Source organism: Vespa crabro, chromosome 8 (assembly GCF_910589235.1).
Source record: "Vespa crabro chromosome 8, iyVesCrab1.2, whole genome shotgun sequence".
Lineage (NCBI taxonomy): Eukaryota > Metazoa > Arthropoda > Insecta > Hymenoptera > Vespidae > Vespa > Vespa crabro.
In genome coordinates, this window is record NC_060962.1 from 5,011,732 (window position 1) to 5,036,135 (window position 24,404).

At 26.7% G+C, this 24,404-nt stretch overlaps 1 protein-coding gene and 1 long non-coding RNA gene across 4 annotated transcripts in view; one reads left to right on the forward strand and one right to left on the reverse strand.

The window, feature by feature from the left end:
• The window catches only part of LOC124426068, a 95,878-nt gene that overhangs the window by 60,958 nt on the left and 10,516 nt on the right, over window positions 1–24,404 (reverse strand). The gene's annotated exons all lie outside the window — the stretch shown is intronic.
• Window positions 16,718–24,404, forward strand: part of LOC124426072 — a 33,258-nt gene continuing 25,571 nt past the window's right edge. Inside the window, exons 1-2 of the long non-coding RNA XR_006942642.1 lie at window positions 16,718–16,892; window positions 17,655–17,889. This is a non-coding gene — a long non-coding RNA (uncharacterized LOC124426072). The remainder of the gene's footprint in view (window positions 16,893–17,654; window positions 17,890–24,404) is intronic.

A 24,404-nucleotide genomic window follows, 5' to 3' on the forward strand; every position in this document is an offset into this window, starting at 1 on the left:
CAGAGAAAAAGAAAGATAGAAAGAGACAGACAGAGAGAGAGAGAGAGAGAGAGAGAGAGAGAGAGAGAGAGAGAGAGTTAATCCTTTATTGCACAATTAATTTTTGTCTCGTTTCATTTTTCTTTCCTTCATCTTCCTTAAATTCGTAAATATAAAATATTATTCAAGCTATCAAATATTATACATAATGCAATGAGTTCTTCTAATGATAGTTTCTTTATTTTCTTTTTTATTTTTATTTTTGTTTTTATTTTTTTTAATTTCGAAATTTCATAATAAATTCTAAATGATTAGAAACGTAAGTTAAACTACATTAAATGTTAATACATCGTTATTTAACGAGGCAACGTGCATTTGAAAAATTAAAAACAAATAAGACGTACGACGTCGATCATTCTTGTTAGACTCGATGAATTATTTCTCAACGAGATACTGGAATAATTGATAGGTCTTGCAAACGAAATTAGTTTTAACCTCGTTCTCTCGAAACTTACCATTTACAACATGCGCAAGGGAAAGTTTTGTAAACTTGTCCCTTCCTTTCAAAATGTTCCTTTCTACCGAAAGAGAGAGAAAGAGAGAGAGAGAGAGAGAGAGAGAGAGAGAGAGAAAGAGAGAAAGGGAGAGAATAGACCGAGCGGAGATTTGAAAATTACATATACAGATTTCGCAACTGCGTTTACCTCTTGTCCATCGTTACTGGCTCGTATAGTAAATTCCCAATGGAAATCTATGAAATGGTTCACATTGGAAAACAAATTTCATCTAGCTTTTGCTTACGTCAATATAAGTATTCACGTTTCTGAAAAATATTTACGTGATACCATTTATGTTTGTAAACATTTTCGACCAATCGGTTATTTCGATAATACCACGATGCGAAAAAGATAGACATAATATAATTTCAAATGATAATTCAAAATGAAAAGAGATTAATATCTTAATGGCTGTTGCATTTTCTTTTTCCTTTCTTTCCTTTTTTTTTTTTTTTCTTTCAATATTAACTCACGCGACTTTAGTTTTCTTTTTTTTTTTTTTCTTCAAAAAAGTAAAAATATTAAAAAAGTTCTGAACGATTCATTATGATTCATGAATATATATTAATTTTATTTTATCGTCGTTCATTTTCGTGCTAATAAACTTTTCATCATTCGATGGAACATAAGGATGTTAAATTTTTTTTTCTCTTCCATTCCCTACAGAAATTCATTGAAAGAACAAATGAAATTGACGATCCGTCGTCCAAATGTCGTTTGATATAGTCGTATTCTTTCTTTTTTCCAAATGAATTTTTATTATTTTATGTGTTCTAAAAAAAAAAAAAAAAAAAAGAGAAAGAAAAAGAGAAAAATAATAAAAGGAGGGAAAAGAAAAATAAAGAAAATTCAATCTCCGCAATAAGAAACAATTTAATACTCCGTTCCCTTTTCAGAGGGTAGAGTGGGGAGGGGGAGGGGGAAGATAGAAAAAGGGAAACAAAAAAAAAGAAAAAGAAGAAAGAAAACAAAAAAAAAAAGAAAGAAGAAAAACAAAATAGAGCAAATTTTTTATAATAAATTTCATCCTTCGAGTCTAAATGCGTTTTTATTTCATTTACATCAGAGAAATGCATGCATTTCTAATAATTCTCGATCGATCTCAAACGAAATAAAATATAATATTTAATGGAACACGTTATGAAAGTAAATTTCCTCTCATCGTTTTGTTATTTTTTTTTTTTCTTTTTTTTTTTTTTTTCATAGAAACGCCAAGAAAATATTACGTTGGAAGGGCGGCGGGCGGGAGGAGGAGGAGGAGGAGGATGCAACGGGTTAAATACAGAAAATCTAAGAAAAGGTATTGTTAATATTTTTTTTTTTTTTTTTTTTTTTTTTTTTTTTTTTACAAAATGCAAACGTTCGTTCGATGGTAAAAATGTCTTTACATTTTTTTCTCTTCATATGGATTGGCAATGCCGTTACAATGGACGACTGTGGAGGTGAGACGACTATGGCGAGTATGGCGAATTCCCAGTGGAAATTTGCAAATGACGGTATGACCCTTTAGGAAATCGAACGTTACTAAAACGTCGAACGGTAATGGAGCAGAATGAAAAAAATGTAGAATGAAAAGAAAGAGGAAAGAAAAAGGAAAAAAGAAAAAAAAAAGACGGAGAAAAAAAGAAAAAAGAAAAAGAAAAAAAGGAACGCTCGATTTTTTTTTTTTTTTGTTCGAAACAGAACGATAAAGCTTTTTCGTTTGTTCATTTTTCTTCTTTTCTTTTTTTTTGTTTCCCCCTTTTTTTTTTTGCTATAATCTTTCCTTTGCAATCGTTTTTCTATTTCCCCCCTTTTTTTCCTCTTTTTTTCTTTTTTTTTTTTTTTATAGATTTTTTTTTACATTTTTTTCTCAGAAAATGAAATTTCTTTCACATCCTTTTTATTTTTTATTTGCAATGCAAAGAGTTCGCCCAAAATTGCTACTCTCTCTCTCTCTCTCTCTCTCTCTCTCTCTCTCTCTCTCTCTCTCTCTCTTTCTTCTTTCGTTCTTTTTTCTTTTCTTCTTTTTTTCTTTCTATTTTTCGTTCATATCTGATATCATTCGACAATAAAACGTATTAGAAATATCAGGGCGAAAAAATATCGATGCAGTTAATACTTCACAGATAGAAGTTCGATTTATTCTTGTATTATTTTTTCTTTTTTTTTTTCTTTCTTTTTATTTCACTATTTGTTTACATCTTATCTCTTCTCATATTCGCGAATAAATGTGTCTATGCTGTTAAGATAACGAAAAATAACGTTGTCCTTCTCTCCCTATCTCTCTCTCTCTCTCTCTCTCTCTTTCTTTTTCCTTGTTTACCTTTTCTCTTTTTAAATATAAAAAAAAAAAATTATATATGAAATGAATGAAAATACATTCAAATATGATCACTCTCCAATATATTCTTTTTTATTCTATTAATTGTTATCATGAATGAAAGGAAAACGAATTTAATATGATAGACTAGCTTAATGAACTATTCGCTAAATGTCAATAGATGATATAGTTTCGAACAAATGGGAAACGTGTTTCGAAGCTAAAGATATTCGCCATTCAAATTCATTCGTTCGAGTTTATATATATATATATATATATATATGTATATATTTTTTTCCATATGTATTCTGTCAAATATTAAATATATATAAATCCTGGAATTGGAAAAGCAAGAACGTAAACGTGCACAGGTTTGGATTAAATCTTTTCTCTCTTTCTCTCTTTCTCTCTTTCTCATTCTTCTATTCTCTTTTCCACGTCTTCAACTAAATTTCTCAGATAACTTCATAAATTTTCCTTCATAAAACGTCATGAATGTTCAAAGAGGCAAAAGCTTTCTCTTTCTCTCTCTCTCTCTCTCTCCCTCTCTCTCTTTATTTACTATTTAAAAACGTAAATTCTTGAATATTAGAATATCACGTTATCACAATATTGTTAACTTTTGTATCTTTTATATTATATTCGAAACTTTTACTTCGAATAAAAACGGTGTATTCAATGAAATATAATATTTGTCATACGATCATTTGTAAAAGCAAAAGATTATATTACAAATTGAAACTCGTTCGTGTTTCAAACATTTTACGTTTTATATATTTCATTTTCTATCCAAATATATAATTAATTTGTCGTATATAAACAAACTTTTATAACAATATATATATATATATATATTTATGTATGGGATATATATGTTGAAAGACGAAATTTGATTAACATGCTAATTTTTAATTATAATAAATCGAAAATATATAAATTAATAATAAAATCGAGACATTTAAAAAAAACCAACGATCTATAATTTTTTATTTACGTGCTTGATTTCGAATGAACGAACTTTCATTTGCTTATTTTGTTGACATTCCTCGTCCTCTAACGCTTATCTTTTATTTATTTCCCCTCTCACTCATATTTCTCTCTCTCTCTCTCTCTCTCTTTATACACTTCGCTATCTGGTCTCTCACGTGTTCCAATAATATACATCATGTTATACATACATACATATATGTATAATAATGCAACACGCATTGTTATCTACCTTTAAATATTTTCATTATCCCTTTGCGTAATATTTTAACACATTATTATATAATTTAACTTTCCTTTTACAAAAAAAAAATCTATGCGTTAAAAAAAAAATTTTTATAACCGCACATATATATTTGTAACATGTACATATATATATATATATATATATTAAACAAATAATAACGTTATTTCTTTTCTTTCAAGAAAAAACATATGTCATTGTAAAGGAATTTCTATAAAAAATAAATATGCATATATATATATATATATATATATATATACTATTTTTTATGCAAGAATTGTTTTACACTTGTTACAAATGAATTTGATAAATTATATAGCAGTATTAAAGATATCTCTTTAATTAACTATAATTAAATTATTAACTTATACAAATATTTATTTATTCACGTCATTAAATTTACATATTTGTTATTAAATATAATTTATGTAAAATTGTAAAAAAAATTCTAATCTGGTGAGATACGTTCGAAGAACAGATGTATATATATATATATATATATATATATATATATATATATATATATGTTGATGAATAAAAAAACGTAAGTACTTACTTACGTATCTACGTATATTTTCATAAATCATTCGGGAACGTTTCAATAGAGAAATTTTAAAATTATGATAGATAATATTAGTTAGATGAAATAAAAAGTTGGCAGATCTTGGAGGGGGAAAAATGTAGGGATGTAAATTTTACGTGAATAGAAATGACAATGGCCGTCACGATTTCGGACGGTGACATCTCCATTTTCTCACAAAGTACTCTCTCACTCTCTAGGTTTTCTTATTCTACGTCCTTCTCATCTCACCGAGAAGGGAACGAACGAACGAACGAACGAACGAACGAACGAACGAACAAATGGGAGGAGTAGACCGCGTTCCGTCGCTTTTAGTCGAAAACGTGGTGACGAGCTATCCAATTAAATTCGAAATGACAGTGAACGCGTATAAAAAAGGGAACATCTTAAAGAAAAAATATTTTTATCGTAAATAATACGATGGAAACGATTGTTATATTCCTTTCGATTTTATCATTTTATTTATTTCTTTTTTCTATTTTCTTTTTTTTTTCTTTTTTTTTTTTTTTTTTGTTATAAACTTTCATAATTTTCTTTGAAATATATATTTTTAAAGTTTCATCGTTGAATATTTTTTCTTTCTTTTATCTTTTTTTTTTTTTTTTGTTATAAACTTTAATAATTTTCTTTGAAATATATATTTTTAAAGTTTCATCGTCGAATATTTTTTCTTTCTTTTCTTTTATTTATTTTTTTTTTTTTTTTTTTTTTTTTTTATATATAATCGATCTACACGAACATCGCGTTTCGTTTTTAAGAAAAATTGTTTATACGAAAAGCATTCGGAAATTATCATATTCTTATTGATTATAATAATAAATTATGAATTAAATTATTATATCTTTCTACTATATATTTTCTTATTTGTACGAATAAAAATAAAGTTTGAACTTTGATGCGAAAGATTCTGTGTATAATTTTTATTTTCTTTTTTATTTATATATTATATATATATATAAAATTTTTTATAATTATGAATTTATCTAATTACATTGAAGAAAATAATTTAATGATTCGCGAATCGATGAGAGAACGATGATATCAAATCACTAGAATATTATAAATCATCTTTGTCCGTAGACAATTTTAATAAAATACAACGTGGTATCGTAAAAATAAATACGAGTGCTTTCTATTTGATAATTGATGGATATCCCTCTCTTTTTCTCTCATTCAAGGTTAGGTAAATGAAATATCATATCAGTAAATATATAAGTAAAATTCTTTCCTTTATTATCAAACGAAAATCAACTGTTCAACGTTAATTAATCCTCTTATATGTTCGGGCAAATTTATTATCGGCATACGATTATTTAAACGAATATTAAATTGACAAATGAAATCCTCGAATGCAATACTAACGGTATTCGTATTTCGAGAAACTATGCCATTGAAAAGATCCACTGTATATAACTAAGTATTAACTACATGGAGTTTAAGAGAATGTTTCTGGAAGGAATGCAAATCTATTTAATCGAATTGAAACTATTTACATTGAAACTATGATTAAACGATTGGTTTAAAGCGATAAATCATTGCCATAGAAATAAGTTCAAATGTTCTTTTTTTTTTTTTCATAAACCACAATTGACCATAAAAGACGAAATATAATCATTGCAAATATTAAAATCCTATGATTGTTATTGTATCATCATAGATCTTTAATCTCAATGAATGTTGAAAGTATCAAAGATCGAAATGTATAAATAAAAAGATCGACCAAAAAAAAAAACCATTTTGTTTCCCTTTTATACTCACATGAATGAAAAGGCTCTTCTCCTGAATTCTATATTATAGATATATATTATAAGTATTTTGTAGAAAGTTTCCAAATTTAATTCTACGAAGAAATATTGGCTTTAATTGGCTAAAATGGTTCTCTGTTTTATCATGTACGCTTAAATTTACTTTACGTAATACGTCACATATATTTTCCCAATTGGCAAAAAGGATCACATCAATTAATCCGATACATAACAAGAGAAAGAGAGAGAAAGAGAGAAAGAGAGAAAGAGAGAGAGAGAGAGAGAGAAAGAGAGAGAAAACAAAATCGAAACTGAATGGTATAGAATGATAAATCATTGGCGTGAACGTTCAAGCGTTAAATACTAGTTATTAATCCGTAATAACCAATGCAAATATGGAAATCGTATGACTATGTCACTATGATCTTCTATTCTGAATGGATTTTCAGAGTATCATATAGTTCGGAAATAAGCGGAACAATCGAAAATCCCAGGGGGACAAACTTTTGAGCTCTACTTTATATGTAAGTAAGTACTTACGATCTTCGTCGATTTTTTTCTCATCGTTTTAATCGGATGAGCATCGTGATGGATACCACAAATGAAAAAAAAAAAAAGGAAGAAGAAGAAGAAAAAAGGACGACGATTATAACGAGCTTTAAAATGGTGCTTCGAGGGTGAAAGAAGGGAAGAAAGAAAAAAATATCGTAAAAAATTTTTCACGTTAAAGTTCCGAACGGTTTCTTTCCTTATTTGCTTTTCCATTTTTATTCAGTTTTTTTTTTTTCTTTTTTTTTTTTCTTTTTTCCTTTTTTTCCCCCGAGCATAGGTAAATTTATCAGATACAATTTTTATCAAAGTTCTCTGTTTTCTAAAATAATAATGAGAAATAAAACATGTATAAACTAGAAAAAATGGAGCAAGAACTTCATATATATATATATATATATATATATATATTGTTCGCGACGAGCAGGAAGAAAAAGTTTCCCGAACTAATTTAAAACCTATTCGATAAAGCAATAATCTTTCTGACATATTATATATATATATATATATATATATATATATATATATATATATGTTTGTAGCTATATTATATATTTTATATTTTATATTTTATATATATATATATTATTCGCGACAGTGAGCAGCAAGAAAAAGTTTCTTAAACTAATTTAAAACCTACTCGATAAGTCAATGATGTAATATATATATATATATATATATATATATATATATATATATATATATATAAACAATCAATTTGAATTTATTTTTAAATTAACCATAGCACACATCAACTTCAAGTTGTTATAATTCTAAACTCTTTAGGTATTCGTTTAGAGTTAGCAATTTACAAATTGACTATTTCTCGTTTTATTTTCGTGGAACAAAAAATAGTCTACGTGAACGACGTATAGCATGTATGTAATTACCTACGTGATTTGAAACTAAGAAATGTAAGAAATAACGTGGTCACGTGACTATGCAACCAAAATCCCTTCATTTTCTAATGATTGAATAAACGAAGATGTTTAGCTATTTTATTATAAAAAAAAAAAAAAAAAAAAAAAAGAAAAAAGAAAAGAGAGAAACAAACCACAGATTTTTTTAATTATATGGGACATATATCTCCTTTCGAAGATACAATCTCAATTAAACAAAATTTCGAAATTGATCTCCGTCGAATTGTTTACTCTTTACATTTTCTTTTTTTTTTTTTTTTTATTTTTTCCACTTGTCAGATGAATTTCCCTTTAAAAGTGAAATTTAAAGATACATTGACGAAAGAAAAAGAAAATAATAAATAATAATAATAATAATAATAATAATAATAATAATAATAAAAGAGGACCAAAAAAAAAAAACAGAAAAGCAATGAATTTTTCAAATTGTCCTTTTACATATTACGTCATAGCTGTCTGCTATTTTTAAAATTCAAATTATTAATTAATCTTCGACAAATCGTCGGGAGTAACATAAACTCAAGATTTTCGTAATTTTCATTCCACTTATACGTAGCAATAAATCAGAATCGTGTTTGCTGACATGTTCCACTATCATTCTTGTCTCTCTCTCTCTCTCTCTCTCTCTCTGTCTGTCTGTCTGTCTGTCTATCTGTCTTTCTGTTTCTGCCTTTTTCTCTCTCATGTTCTGAAAACTACGATTTTATAGCTCGTAACGTGGACTTCCAACGACACGAGTAACGCACGTTCTATACCAACGTTAAAAGCGATTAATGTCGAGATTTAGGAAGTGCGAAAGAAAGTTTTACAAGGTAGGAGTGTTACTACCTGGTTTTTACATTTATCTTTAAACCGTATAAAATGCATTCGCTGATTAAAAACTGTTCACTTAACCCAGAAACACATTTTTCATTTTGGTAGATTAATAATTGTTATCCTTAACGAGTAAAAATCATATCGTCGAGGAGAGTTATAATAATTATTGTTTTTCATGCTCGTTTAAAAACAAAAAAGAAAAATATATATATATATGTGTGTGTGTATAAAACAAAAACAAAGATTTTTCTGTTTTTTTTTTTTTTTGGAGGGAGAATATTTCCTCGACAAGACGATAATTTTTTCACAATTTGTTATTATCCTTTTTCTTTTTACGATTGTATTTTAATTTCCTTTTTTTTTTCCTCTCTAAAATAACTTATTACCCAAGTAAGTATATTCAGTATTTCATTTATTATCCATTTAAATCATTGTCCAAGTAGTTTTTACTTCTTTCTCTTTAAAAAAAAAAAAGAAAAAAAAAAAAAAAAACAGAAAAACAGAAAAAGGAATAAGAAAGAAAAAAAATGCCGAAAACAAAAATAAGAATTTTTTTTCGAAATAATTTCTTTTTTCTCGTCAAACAATAATCTTCTCCAAGTTCGTTATTATTATTATTATTATTATTATTATTATTATTATTATTATGTTCCTTTTTATACGCGCGATTTAATATTCTTTTTCTCTTTGAAATATATAAATGACTGAATACATACGTCATGTATGTGGATTTAATTCGTTTATAATTATTATAGACAATCGTAATAGGATTAACATATCATTTTATATACATAGCATATTATAAATCCAGCTATTCACCGTGGTAGAATATAAATTTTGAAATATAAATTGAATTAAAATCCCACATTGAAAGTTCGAACTCTAAAGCGTTGTTCAAAGAACGAAATTATGAAGGAGTCGTGACGCGAATACTTATAGGCAGCTTGGTTATATCCCAGTTGAGTACGGCCAATAGGAAACACTTTATGCCCATAGAAAACATTTCAAAACTTTTAGAATCCTTCTGTGATTCTTCTGAAGTGAGAAGTCCAGAAAGATTTGCCGAGAATTTCTTCCGATAAAATGAGAAATACAGTGAAAGATTGAGAATCTGTTTTTTTCTTTTTTTTTTCTTTTTTTTTTCTTTTCTTTTCTTTTTATATATATTTTTCGAAACAAAATTACAAAATAAAATTCTTCCCAATGACGAATAAAATGTCTCATCAAATAATATAATACATTTCATTCGACAAAACGATATATCTCTTTTAATGAATATGTAATTTTACGTAATATTAACGAACAATAAGTCTCAAACAATATGTTCGATAATTCATCGATTTAATACGATATAAATAATGTTGTTACGGTTAAAAAAGAAATAAAATTAATAAAAGATATAATTAATAATAATTATTCCTGTAATAGCGGGATATTTTTAATAATGATTAACTAACTTACCTCGTAATTAATTTCTCATATTATCGAGAATTTATTTCTCAAGTAATATAAATTTAATGAATGAAGATTTTAATGGATGTTATAGTTTTATATTATTTTATTATACTTACAATTTTTCTTATGTATTTATCTATATATCGTATGCATGAAAACGAACTAAAAGGAACATTCGTTCTCTCTCTCTCTTTCTCTCTCTCTCTCTATCTCTCTCTCTCTCTCTCTCTCTTTCTCTTTCTCTCTTAGTCTGAACGTTTAAAACGATGGTACATGAAGAGACAATTACAAGAGAAGGAAGAGAAAAAGGAGAATGAAGAAGAGGAAGGAAAGAAGAGAAACGATCTAATGAGTGTACGACGAAATTACTGTGCTGATTGCAACGAATAGGAAAGATCGTAAGAGAAGAAGCTACAACAAAAAAAGAAAAAAAGAAAAAGAAAAGAAAGAAAAGGAAAGGAAAGGAAGTATATATGTATATATATATATATATATATATATATATATATATATATATATATGTATATATCGATCGATAACCAATTAGAGAAGTACTTTTACATGTAGATATGACCTCTTAGACTATAAATAATAAAACGGTTTATTATTTTTGCGATTAGATGTTCGTACATATGTTCTGATGGTACGTATTAACATCATAAAAAAGTAAGAAAAAGAAAAACAGAAAAAGAAAATTTTCAATGACAAAAATCTTGATAGAAAGAGAGAGAGAGAGAGAGAGAGAGAGAGAGAGAGAGAGAGAGAAATATAAAAGTAAATGAAAAATTAAATATCGACGACGTACAAATTACATAAAAAAAATAATAGATACGAAATTATGTACGTAAGTATATGATATTTTTCATACATTGTTTGTTTGTTTTTTTTTTTTTTTGTTTTTTTTTCCTATAATTTCATTTCATTTCTCAGATATAAAATCTGATTAATAATAAGAAAAGAAACAAAATAGAAAAAAAAAAAAAAACAAAAAAAGAAAAAAAATAACTAATCAAAATTATTATTTAATATTTAATAAGAAATGATTCTAAAGGGATTTAATTTGATATAATAATTTTGTTGATTGCTTCAATTATTTATAAAAATAAATTTTTATCCTCGATTTAAATTAAGTAATGATTTATTAGAACGAAGTTTCCTCGAAGGTATCACATATCGCACATTAATTATATATTCGATATAAATTCTATCCGATCGTTAGTTTCTTGCACGAGTCTTACTTTTAACAAAGAAACGATGTTCCTGTAAAGATAATTTATTGAGACACAAAAAAGGAGAGAGAGAGAGAGAGAGAGAGAGGGAGTGTGTCGTCTGTGTCAGAAAACGCACTTGATTATACCATATCGCAAACACGCTAACGCTTATAAGAAAATTAACGAGCAACCTTGAAGATGTCGCATTTTGAAATGTCGACAAGAAATAAAGGAAAAAAAAAGGAAGTAGAAGAAGTGGGGTTTGTAGTTACTAGTATGGAAAGGAAAAATGGAGAGGGGATGGTTAACGTATGCGTAAAACTACCATGAACGCTCGAGTTACCTCGTGACCTTTTAACGTTGTAAACAATCTAGTTATTTATAGTAGTTTCGTGTGATAAATGAAGGAACTCAATAGATGATTACAAATATTTACGTATATACAAGCGTAAATTACACAGATATATGATTTATTTTATATTTAATGTATTATAAAATTTGACAACATTAAGGAAAATATTTGAATGTATGTATATACTTATTATACATATATATATATATATATATATATATATATATATATATATATAGTATATAATTTTTCAATGAAAGAGATGATGGTAAACAACGAAATTAATTCAAATATAAATTTGAATTGAAATAAAATTTGGAAAATAAACGTAAATCTAAATCGATTTTAATATATCTGACTGTTATTATTTCGTTTTACTAAGAGTAATCATTTGCGTATTCACTCTTGAAACTTGATGTATGATATATATATATATATATATATATATATATATATATATATATATTTGTTATATACCAAGATTAATATAATCAAGCTAATATATACTTGATGGTTCTATCTTTAATTGCTTGATTGCTCTAAAGATTAATATATTTTATAGATTTAATTGTGAAACGCTTTTCGGAGCTTTCATTGACGACATTTACAAAATTAAAGTTTATATTACAGTAATAAGAATAAGATCAAAAATATCATAATTTCTGGATCTCATGATCTCACGATGAAAATTATCTCTCTTTCTCTCTCTCTCTCTCTCTCTCTCTCTCTCTCTTTCTCTTTGTCTTTCAATTTGGTAATTTAAAACATAATATAAAATACAAATGAATTGGGCGTCTATGACACAAAAATTGTAATATTTTAATATTATTATGATTGATACGATTTAAGGATCAAAATTTTTTTTTAAGTTTTTATATATTTTTTTTTTTTTTTTTTTTTAATAAAATATCACAAAGAATTCTTCGTCAATGCGTAAAATAAAGTTATATATTTGATAAAAGTGAAAAATCAAAATAAGAAAAAGAATGACTGAGAACAGGATAAAAGGGAGAGAGAAAAAGAGAGAGAATGAGAGAAAGAAAAAGGGACAGAAATAGAAAAATTGAGCGAAGAGAGGAAAACAAGAAAAAAAATAAAGAAGAAACTGATGAGTGAGGAGAAACGTAAAGTTTGTTCGTAAAGAAAACTTCACAAACGTTCCGCCATTTCTTTCATTTGTTTTCGTTCATGGAGGCTCGACGATCCCATTCTTTGAAAAATTCTTTCTCCTTCACAAGATTATCGCGCCGGTAGGGAGATAGAATTTATTTCTCTTTCCATCCCTCGTTGTCGTTTCCAATTTCTTTTCTTATTTTTCTTTATTTTCTTTCTTTCTTTCTTTCTCTCTCTCTCTATCCCCCTCTCTCTCCCTCTCTCTCTATCCCCCTCTCTCTCCCTCTCTCTCTCACTCTCTCTCTTTCTATCTCTATCTTTCTTACTATCTCCATCTCTATTTCTATTTCTATCTCTCTTTTTATTTCTTCATTTCCCTTCGATTTATGTATAATATATCCGGTAATAAGAAATTTTGATGACGTCGGCAAAAATGTTAGAAAACTACGTACTATTTAGATAAGTATTTAAACGCATCTGTCTAACGTATATTATTATACAAAAGTCCATGTCAATGGCAAAATCGAGATCCTTTATCGAATGCTACCGAGACGAGAAAATAAATGAGTCCTTTTAGATAAAGATATTTCGAGAAATGTTCTACCATTCACGTTCATCGAATTATCATACTCTCTTTATCACCCAGTCTGCTTTGTCTCTCTCTCTCTTTCTCTCTCTTTCTCTCTCTTTCTCTCTCTCTCTCTCTCTCTCTCTCTCTCTCTCTCTCTCTCTCTCTTTCACTTCCCTTACGTGTATCTGTGTGTCTCTTTATCTCTCCATCTCTGTCTCTTTCTTGTTAATATATTCATGTATATGTCTCTCTCTTTCTCTCTCCTTCTCTCTCCTTCTCTCTCTCTCTCTCTCTCTCTCTCTCTCTCTCTCTCTCTCTCTCTCTCTCTTTCATTCATTGTTTTTAAATTAATCGGTCTGTCTTTATCAAACTAATAACATTTTAATCACATGAATATTTTTTTTTCTATCCTATTTCATTCTCTATATATATAATTTCTCTATCTATGTAAATCTCTCCACCTGCCTCCCCCTTTCACTTTCATCCCTTCTCTTCTCTAGTTCTCGCATTTTCGTCCTCGTAGAAATGCTAATGTAGTATGGCCAAAGACCGATTTTATCTCGAAGAGACGCTCCTGACGTTCGGTGAACCACAACCAGTCGATATCGAGTCTCTAACCGTAGCTCTTTATCCGATCTCGTTTTCTTGCGATACGAGATTACTTTTAGATCGTAAATTATACGACCCTTTTGGAGTTTTGCCGTTTCTCTTTCCCATACCGTCACGCACCCTTTACCGATCTTTATCTACCCAAACGAACGATCTTCGAATTCTTTTTCTTTAATCGATTACGAATAATCAATTTCTTTCTCTCCCCCTCTCTCTCTCTCTTTATATATATATATATATACATATTCTCAATAAAATTTTATATTTTTGTTACATTTTTTAAAATTGTTTTTAATACAAAAAAAAAATTTTTATACTTTATATATATATATATATTTTTTTTTTGTTTTGTTTTATTTTTCCTTTATTATCATCGAAAATATGTGAATGAACTTTCAAAGGTACGACTTGCAAAAGCAAATCATTATATTTATGAATGACAATGTTAGTTGGATTAGTTTGTATTAATTAACAATTTTTAATTAGCATTTCAATATATAGAATCCATTAATATTTGATTTAGCTTTTAGAAATGTTTATGTATTAAAGTTTACAATTGAGAATTGATTGAGCTTGTAAATTTGTTTGAACTATATAAAGCTATGTCTCGTAACAGATTGTAGAATTGGAAAATGAATTCTTTTATACAGTACGCATTTAGGACAATATAAATATTAATGAATATTTCGTTGTGTAGTATTGCAAAGTTATATCCATTTATATCGCAATAACCGATGCTTTTATATCTACATAAACTTCTGAATGATAAACTTTGAATAAACAAAATCTACATTTGCATATTATTCTTATTTTTATTAAACATATATATATAAATATCTTATAAATCATCTTATTTAACAATAATGATATTTAATTATCAAATTAAATAATATCTTTTAGCGAAAACATTACTTCTATTTAAAAGTTATTCAATTTATCGATCATTTTCTACTTCAATCTAATACTTAATTAATCATTTATCAAATTTAATTAACATAAATTTTCAATTCACACGTAAGATATCACGAACTATGGATATACAGAGAAAAAGAAATTTATGCAAAATTTATAACGCAATCGTATATCTAAACGTTGTAACGCGAGCTCGATTATATCATATTTCAAGTAACCAAAAAAAAAAAAAAAGGAAAAAAAAGAAAAGAAAAGAAAAAGAAAAAAAAAAGAAAAAAGAAATAAGAAAAAGAAGAAGAAAACATACTGCATTTTGTCCGTAATGCATCAGGACTGTATAATAAATTCACGTTATAAAGAACATGCGACACACATAACACATATAAAGAATATGTACGCACACATACATACACACATACACGCTAGAATCGTTTTGAATTATTTATAACGTACGAATTTTTCTTTTCTATCGTTAAAAAATTAATCAAAGTTCACTTTTTATTTTTCACAATAATACGAACTATCGTGTGTCACACGAACTATATGTAATCTACTATGATAATTCATTTGCCAATCTTTTTAGAAAACCGCGAGACAATTGGTATAGTTTAAGATGAGATATTTCAATGGCAGAAAAAAAAAAATCAAGAAAGTAACGAACTTTGAATCGTTTTTGAAAAAGAATCGTGCAATGAGGATAGGTGGCGAATGGGGAGGAATAAGGAAGAGTTAGGATGAGAGGAGGAGGAGGAAAAGGAGGAGCAGTGATAAATTCAATGAAAGGGCGAATAAGAGCGATGGATACGAATGATAAATCCAAAGATCACATACATCTAGTTTTCTCTTTCAAAGAGTTATCTCGTTCAATTTCACATCTCGCTCGTACGTCGCATTGATTTTCATTGGAAATCTTTTTTCTTTTTTTTTGTCTTTTTTCTTTCTTCTTTTTTTTCGGCAAGGATTCGCACGACGTCGAAGTAGATTTATTTAAAAAAAAAAAAAAAAAAAAAAAGAAAGGAAAAAAGAAAAAAAAAACAAGAAGACAAGAGAGAGAAAATAAACACTACTTAAATAACAAATATATGATTAATAATTTATTCGATAACGAAACATTGTAACGAACGTATTTATACCATAGAATTATTTATCCCATTTCTCAAATTTGATGAGAGTTAATTTATTAGCGATAGTACATTGAAATGGGCCAATCAAAACTCGCTTAAAAGTCGATCAAACTTTGCTTACATGTAGATATACACGTACATACGTATGTATATATACATATATACCTAGGTATATAATTACCTATCTACATGTATACCTTACTCGTAGTAACGATAGAAATGATTGATCAATTGCACGATTGAAAAGAAATTTTCAATCGATCGTTTAATTTCGTTTAGTCAAGAATTTACAATATTAAATTTGAAGAAGAATAAAAACGTGTTTACATACGTACATATATATATATGTATGTATGTATGTATGTATATATTTAGATACATATTTATTATATTCGTACGATGATTACGATATAATTCAAACGTGCGAGATATGTTTTGCTTACTTTTTTTCTTTCTTTTCTTTTTTTGTTTAAATTTTTTTCTCTTCTTTTTTTTTTTCATTTTAATACTATCACAAATATAATGTATCAAATCGTCCTTATTTATTATTTGAATAAATCTAGATGATGACATATATGTTTTGGCCAATTTGATATTTCTCTTAGGATATAAATATACAAATACAAATGTATACAAAGTATATACGTATATGTATGTATATATATATATATACGTGCGTAAACAAATACGTAAAATTCAATTTCTACCCTAATAGATATATCAGTTGAAATCGAAACGTGAGAGAAGTCGGTCGTAAGAAATCTTTTATGTTCTAACGTAATTTTATAAATTTTTCTCATGTCCACCATAATGGCGTAGCATCTTTTCTTTATTACATTGTTTTAAAAACCAACGATATATAATAGGTATGTATCATCGTAGCATTCTTCAGTCCTGGAAACTTTTATTTGTCTGAAAACTTGAAAACTCTCTCTCTCTCTCCCTCTCCCTCTCTCTCTCTCTTTCTCTTCCCCTTCTCTGTCTCTTTCTATCTCTCTCTCTCTCTCTCTCTCTCTCTCTCTCTCTCTCTCTCTTTCTCTTAAATACACCGATATTATTCCAGTCTCAAGTGTTGAATAATTTTCTTACTTTCTAGAAATTCTTATCCCGTAACATTAAGATCGTCTAGAGGATATTACAATTATAAATTACACGGATAAAGTTTCTTTCAGTTATTTCGTCTTATATAATTTTGTCTTCTCTCTCTCTCTCTCTCTCTCTCTCTCTCTCTCTCTCTCTCTGTCTCTCTACCTTTCTACCTCCCTATCTTCCTCCTTCCTACATATTATTCGTATACTACTTTATTTTCTTCTTCTTTTCATCTATTTTTACCTAGTTTCCACACATTTCTATATATATATATATATAACATTCTCTCACTTTATATATATATATATGTATGTATCGTTCTATCTCTCTTATTCTCTCACATACACGCGATATACTTGAACACGACTACGAATGAGATGCTTATCCTCGTTTTCTTGTGAAAACATCGTAGCACTCTCCTCTTCTTAACCTGTTCCTTTCTTTTCCTTTTTTTTCCCCCTTTTCTTTTTCTAGTTTCCTTTTCTTTTTTTTTCTATTTTTTTTTTTTTTTCTTACTTCTCTTCTCTTGTATCCTGCAGACTTTCGAAGAATCAACTATGTATGGAGGCAAAGGGCGAAGTTTCTTGGCATAAAAGTATATAAGGACAATACGAACTTCTTTACTTCTTTCATACAACACCGTCCAACAACACCTCCCCAACCTCCCTATCTCGCTTACCATCAACATTCTCTTGCATTAAGTGTGACTTTTGGACTGATACACTCGTTTATCTAACACCGCATCCAGTTACCTTGTATATCTTCATGAATCGTGTAAGTACGTACATATTAAATTAATCATTTTTCTAGATTATCATCGAAAATTTATCGTTATGATAAATATCTATATTTATAGATATATATATATATGTGTGTGTGTGTGTGTGTGTGTGTGTGTATAAAAGTTATCAAAAAAATGTTACCCTCATTTTTATAATACATTCATAATAATTGGTATAACAACGTTTCCTTCATTATAGAATATTCATTTCGAGACGTAAAAAAAAAAAAATGTGCGATTCTGATTGGCCATTATCAGTGCAGTTTATAAGCACTGACTATATTGCTTCATTTATATAAATCTGTTTTGCCCTTATATATCTATCATGATTTTGTGTATACATATGTATATATATATATATATATATATATATATATATATATATATATATATATATATATAAGTTCAATTTTATTCGTTTATTCGTACTTCAAGGTTTTATATGTAATATCGAAAGTCGATATTAACGTAATTATTAATGTATGAATAATCGATGAACGCTCATCATTACAAATTGTCGATTTATTTCAAGATTTTTTTTCTTTTTTTTTCTTCTTTTTCTTTCTTTTTTTTCTTTTTATCAACGAAACGTAATTCTACCTAATTGTATTATTTTCAACTTCAACGTATGTAATTATGATATATTGATTAATAAACTTTCAGAAATGTTCTGCAAATGCTTTCTCTATTTTTACTTACTCTATAGAAGTTTTATATGTATATCGAAAAAAGGAAAGCAAATTCTACCTCTTTTTTTTTTCTTCTTTTATTTTTTATCGCACCATTTCAACCTTCATTTGAAATGTCGAATATTAAAATTGAAGGCAAGAAACAAAGAAAAAAAATAAAGAGAAAAAAAGTTTTGAGTACGAAGTATCGATTAATCGACGTTCATCAATGTTCATCAATGTAAATTTTCACTTCATTCTTCCGACATATTTTTTAATAACAAAGAATCGAAATATTCGTAAAATATTCGTAAGAAAAAAAAAAAAAAAGAAAAGTAATATTGTTGTACTAAATATCGAGCAAATCAACATATTAGTCATATTTGAATTTTTTTTTTTTTTTACTTATTTTATGATTTTTTTTATAAATACAGTTGAAAAATTATAGTTATAAATTTATAATACTGCTTAAGTTCAATTCATAATATATATATATATATATCCTTACACTTTGTGATCGAAATTATGTGAAAATATTCACGAAAGGTTACGCGTAGGAAAATTTATAAGTACTTGAAGAAACTGATGTATATGTAAGATATATGGAACAATTGAAGGAATAGTAACTTTCGTAGATTTAGGAGAAAATTTTCGATGGACGAAAATACGAGTATGAAATCAACGACTCTTCTCTCTCTCTCTCTCTCTCTCTCTCTCTCTCTCTCTCTCTCTCTTTCTTTCTTCCTCTCCCTCTCTACTGCAAAATCGTCAAGAAACTTGTTCGTAACTTGTTTAAAGCTAGATACGTGATGAGCGAGAGAATAAAACGAAGAGAAAAGAGAGATCAGGGGATATATATATATATATATATATATATATATATATATATATATATATATATATATATCTCTTTTAATTAGGTCAAATAATAAAGTTTAAAAAGATTATGAATTTAAAAAGTAGAAAAAAAAGTATTATCATATATAATATTATCCATATATAAATATATTATTTAAAAATACAAATTTATATATATATATATGTATGTATAATATATAAATATAATTGTTATTATTATTATTATTAATAAAAATTGAAAAAAAAAATAAAAATATAATCTTTTAAAATATTTATTATTAATACGAATGAGGATTTTTAAAAAATGAACTTACAAGAAGTGCGTCAAATATTTGACGGCATTTCCTTAACTCGTAATTCATAATATTATTTATCAATTAGATCAATGTGATATAAACAATTTTTTTAATTTAATATAATAAGACTGAATGATACGAAAATATATATAAAAAAAAAAAGAAAGTAGTAAATATTAGAGGTTATTATCGACATTAATTTCTCTCACTATTCTAACACATACGCAGCTATTCTATTCGTGACACATTAGCAATAGATAACGTAAACAGAGGGAACCGTTGGTTTAAATATTTAAATAATAATTTGACGATGTAGGTCGGGTCGTAAGAGTCATTAGAATCTTTCATCTAACTTTGTTTATGAAAGCATTATTAATAGAACATCGAGCAAGACGTTTCATGTGTCATCATATAATTTTCTGAATTGAAAATTTAGATCTCATTACATACTTCAAGTATATATATATATATATATATATAATATATATAATATATAATAATAATTTGTCTTAATATTATTAATTATTATTAAATTAAAAATTTTTTATTTTTATTTTATTTTCGAATTACTACTATTATTTTATTATAATTATTATTATTATTATTATTATTATTATTATTATTATTATTATTATTATTATTATTATTAATTTATCATTTTATGTACGTGTGTTTGCATACATATATTATAATTAATAATATATTAATTAAACAAATTTCTTATAAAAACAAATATATATATATATATATATATATATATATATATATATATATATATATATATTATAACGTAATATAAATAAATTCGATTCGTAAGAATAAACATGAGTAAATATAATTAAAATATATACTCATGCATTTACCATTCTGATATTATATAATTAATTATCGTATATTTATCACTATATAAAAAAAATCTTAATCACAATAAATAAATATTATAGATAAATCTGTGTTTGGATATTTTAAATCATTAAGAAATAGAAAAAAAAAAGAGAAAAGAAATTAGAAAAGATCAATATAAAATTTAGAATAAAAATCTTTCATTCGCAAATTTGATTGACATAATGGAAATTAATTATACACGTATAACGTATACGGTGTTTATGTATATTACAAATGTAAAAATTAATTTTTTTACATTTTATCAGATATGTAATAATGAATGTACGTGGTGTGCGAGCATTTAATGCATTTCTCGGAAACGAATTCCATTTACAGGAGTAACGACATTCCATGAAGTTCTTATTTTTATTCGAGCACATTGGAATATCTTCCTAATGTCCATAGGGAATACATCATGATGTCATAATATATATATCAATAAAGTTGTGTATCAACAGTAGTGTTGATACATGGCAAACTAGTTACCTCCTCTCCCCCCGCCCTTCCCCACGTATATATATATATATATATATATATATATATATATATATATATATATATATATAATATTTTTTTCGCCGATAGAACAGATTTATCGGCAACAAACTCGTTAGATATTTATTATATACGATCGAACGTTCGATCGTACGGGTGATAAATCTCCATTTGAATTTTGCATCTTTTTCCTTTATTTCTTTTTTTTCTTTTTTTTTTTCTTCTTTTTATTTTTATATTTATTCGTTCATCGATTTCTTTCTTTTTGTTTTGTTCTTTGATTTGTTTAGTTACTTTTGCGAACTAATCATAATAATCGTCACGTAGGAATGAACGATAGCAGTGATAACGAAATGTACAGTATTGTAGTTATTTCTATGAAGTTCGTCGACGAAAGGAAAGAGAGAGAGGATAGAGAGAGGGGGTGGAGAGAGAGAGAGGGAGAGAGAGAAAGAAGCACGTTGAAAACGAGCGTACTAGTTTGTTAGCGCATTCAAAGTTGTTTTTAATCGGGTAAAAAGGAAAGTATATATAATAGTAACTTTTACGAGTTACATTCAAAGGAATAGTATTTTCGTTCTTTTCCTTTTCTCTTTTTCCTTTTTTCTTTTTTCTAATTGTTACCCGTTTACAATATTATTAAAATAGAATCGGTTGATAACTTCTTTTAATGGCGCAGCTTTTACTTACTCTTTTAGAAATTTTTTCGAGACGTAAATATCCTCATTATTATTTAATTATATATATATATATATTATGGGGTTGTTTTTATTACGTAATAAGTCAGTTTTCAAAGAAATTACATATAAAACAATCAAATTCCATCCATTTTATCCAATTTGCATTATAATATATAATATAATTCCCAGAATTATATAATTTAATATATAATTATTATATTAAATATAATATTATAATTATTATAATTAATATAATTTAATTTCGTCGAGAACTAAAAAAAAAAAAAGAAGAAAAAAAATCTTAATTTACCTCATATAAAATATTCCCCATCAAATTAATTTATTAAACGTTATTATTTATAGTAATATAAATCCATCCGTTTAATATAAGTTAAGATCTATGATAAAAAAAAAAAACTATGAACCCCATTAACGATTATGATTATATATACATATATTATCGTATCTGTAATATTGTCTGACAAGAAAATCTTCATTTTCATACTCTTATGCGAGTAAATTCGATAGGTTTTCACAAAAAAGTGTAATCGTTAGAATTATATGCAATTCGCATGAATCTGTAGGATCCTCATTAGCGAAACGTGCTGGTTTACAGTAATCTTCAGGCTTCACCGAGCACAGTACCGCTATATATATAATATGTATATATATATATATATATATATATACATATAGTGGAATAGCAATAGGTATGGTAAAGTCAAGTGAGCTGCTGGAACAATAATTGCATCATTGAGTACACATCGATTAAAATGTCCATCAGTGAAGGTTTACTAAGGTATTGGTATAGTACAACTCGATCGAATCTTTCGAAATCATTCTAATGATTGCTATAATGATAGAAAATAAGATAGAAGATAATCATAGTAACTATTCAATGTATAATACGCGTTTCACGAAAGTATCTAATTATTTCTTTTCTTTTTTCTTTTCTTTTTATGTCATTTTTTTTTCTTTACTTTTCTCGTATCTTTCACTACGATCAATTGTATTATTATACAATTACTTTACGTATACGATGTTACTATAAATAACTATACATACATATATGCATATATATATTTATATATATATATATATATATATATTTTATTTATTAAACATTCATATATCTTATATTATGAAAATTTGATATAGGTATACTATAGATATACGATATAGATATATACCAAAAGATATACAATAATTTGTATAAAATGATGAAATATTCTGTTAGATCGTTAATGAAGTACTTTTTTTTTTTTATCGTTCTTATAATATTTATCATATAAAATTATTCATTTTGCCCACGTACTTCTCTGAACCTTCGAAAAAAAAAAAAAATATATATATATATATACATATATATAATTACGTAATGGATACGTAAAATAATATCTAATTTTTTTTTCATCCTACAACGAGATTTATTCAAGATTCATTCCGATCCGTTTTATAATGAAAACAAGTTATTTTTGAAAGTTTCGCTTAGTATCTGGAAATAGTAAATTATGCAGAAACGTGTGCATTAGAGGGTCGACATAGTTATGATATTAATGACGGAGAAACGCTTTACATAGAGGAGGCGTATTATGAACGGCTATTATGTTAAAATTCTTATTATATATATATATATATATATCATGTATGTACGTTTAATCGATGAAACACGATATTACGTTGATTTAACGATATATACATACGTAGCTAGCTTTCTATTTAGATGACGTACGACGATGTAGCGACATAATAAATGCAATTATTATGGGTTAGGTATATTTTATAGGGATTTATGGGAGGATTTTAAAAATGAACGTGCACTAGACGTGCGTCAACACCGACAATAAATTTCTCAATATTCTGTTGACAATCATTAAATCTTACATTTCATTCATCGATATTATTGTATATATTTAAATGGAATAAGTTATCAATGGAAATATTTTTATCTATTTTTTTTTCTTTATCTCTCTCTCTCTCTCTCTCTCTCTCTTTCTCTTTCTCTTTCTCTCTTTCATCTAACGTAAATAAATGAGAGAAGAGATTGTCTCTATGAGTTTTTTCTCGTTCCTGTGCAATATAAAATATTTGTTTGTATTCGTATATTTGTTTCTTTTTTTTTTTGTCGCAAGAGGGCTAGAGGTAAGGATATACAGGAGCAAGAGAATTTTTCCTATTATCGAAAAATATCATTGACCTTTTTCGTCAAACCGACGTATTCACGTTAAAACACCTTCGAAAATATATAAGTTTCTATATACAATGAGATATCAATATTAACATTATAATGTGATTCTTATTAATATTTTGCTACTAATAAAATTGTTTTCCACGTATATAATTTGTCCGAAAAATACATTTATAGATGCATAGATATAAATATATAGATATAGATATAGATATAGATATAGATATATATAGATATAGATATTCATAAACGATATATAGATATAGATCTGTATAAGATTGATTGCAAAGATATTATTTTTGTAACGTTGAAACTGAAAATTATATTCCATACTGAGTAAATTAACGACCGACCGAGAGACAGAAAGAGACACACACAGAGAGAGAGAGAGAGAGAGAGAGAGAGAGAGAGAGAGAGAGAGGTTTTCCTCTTCGGAAA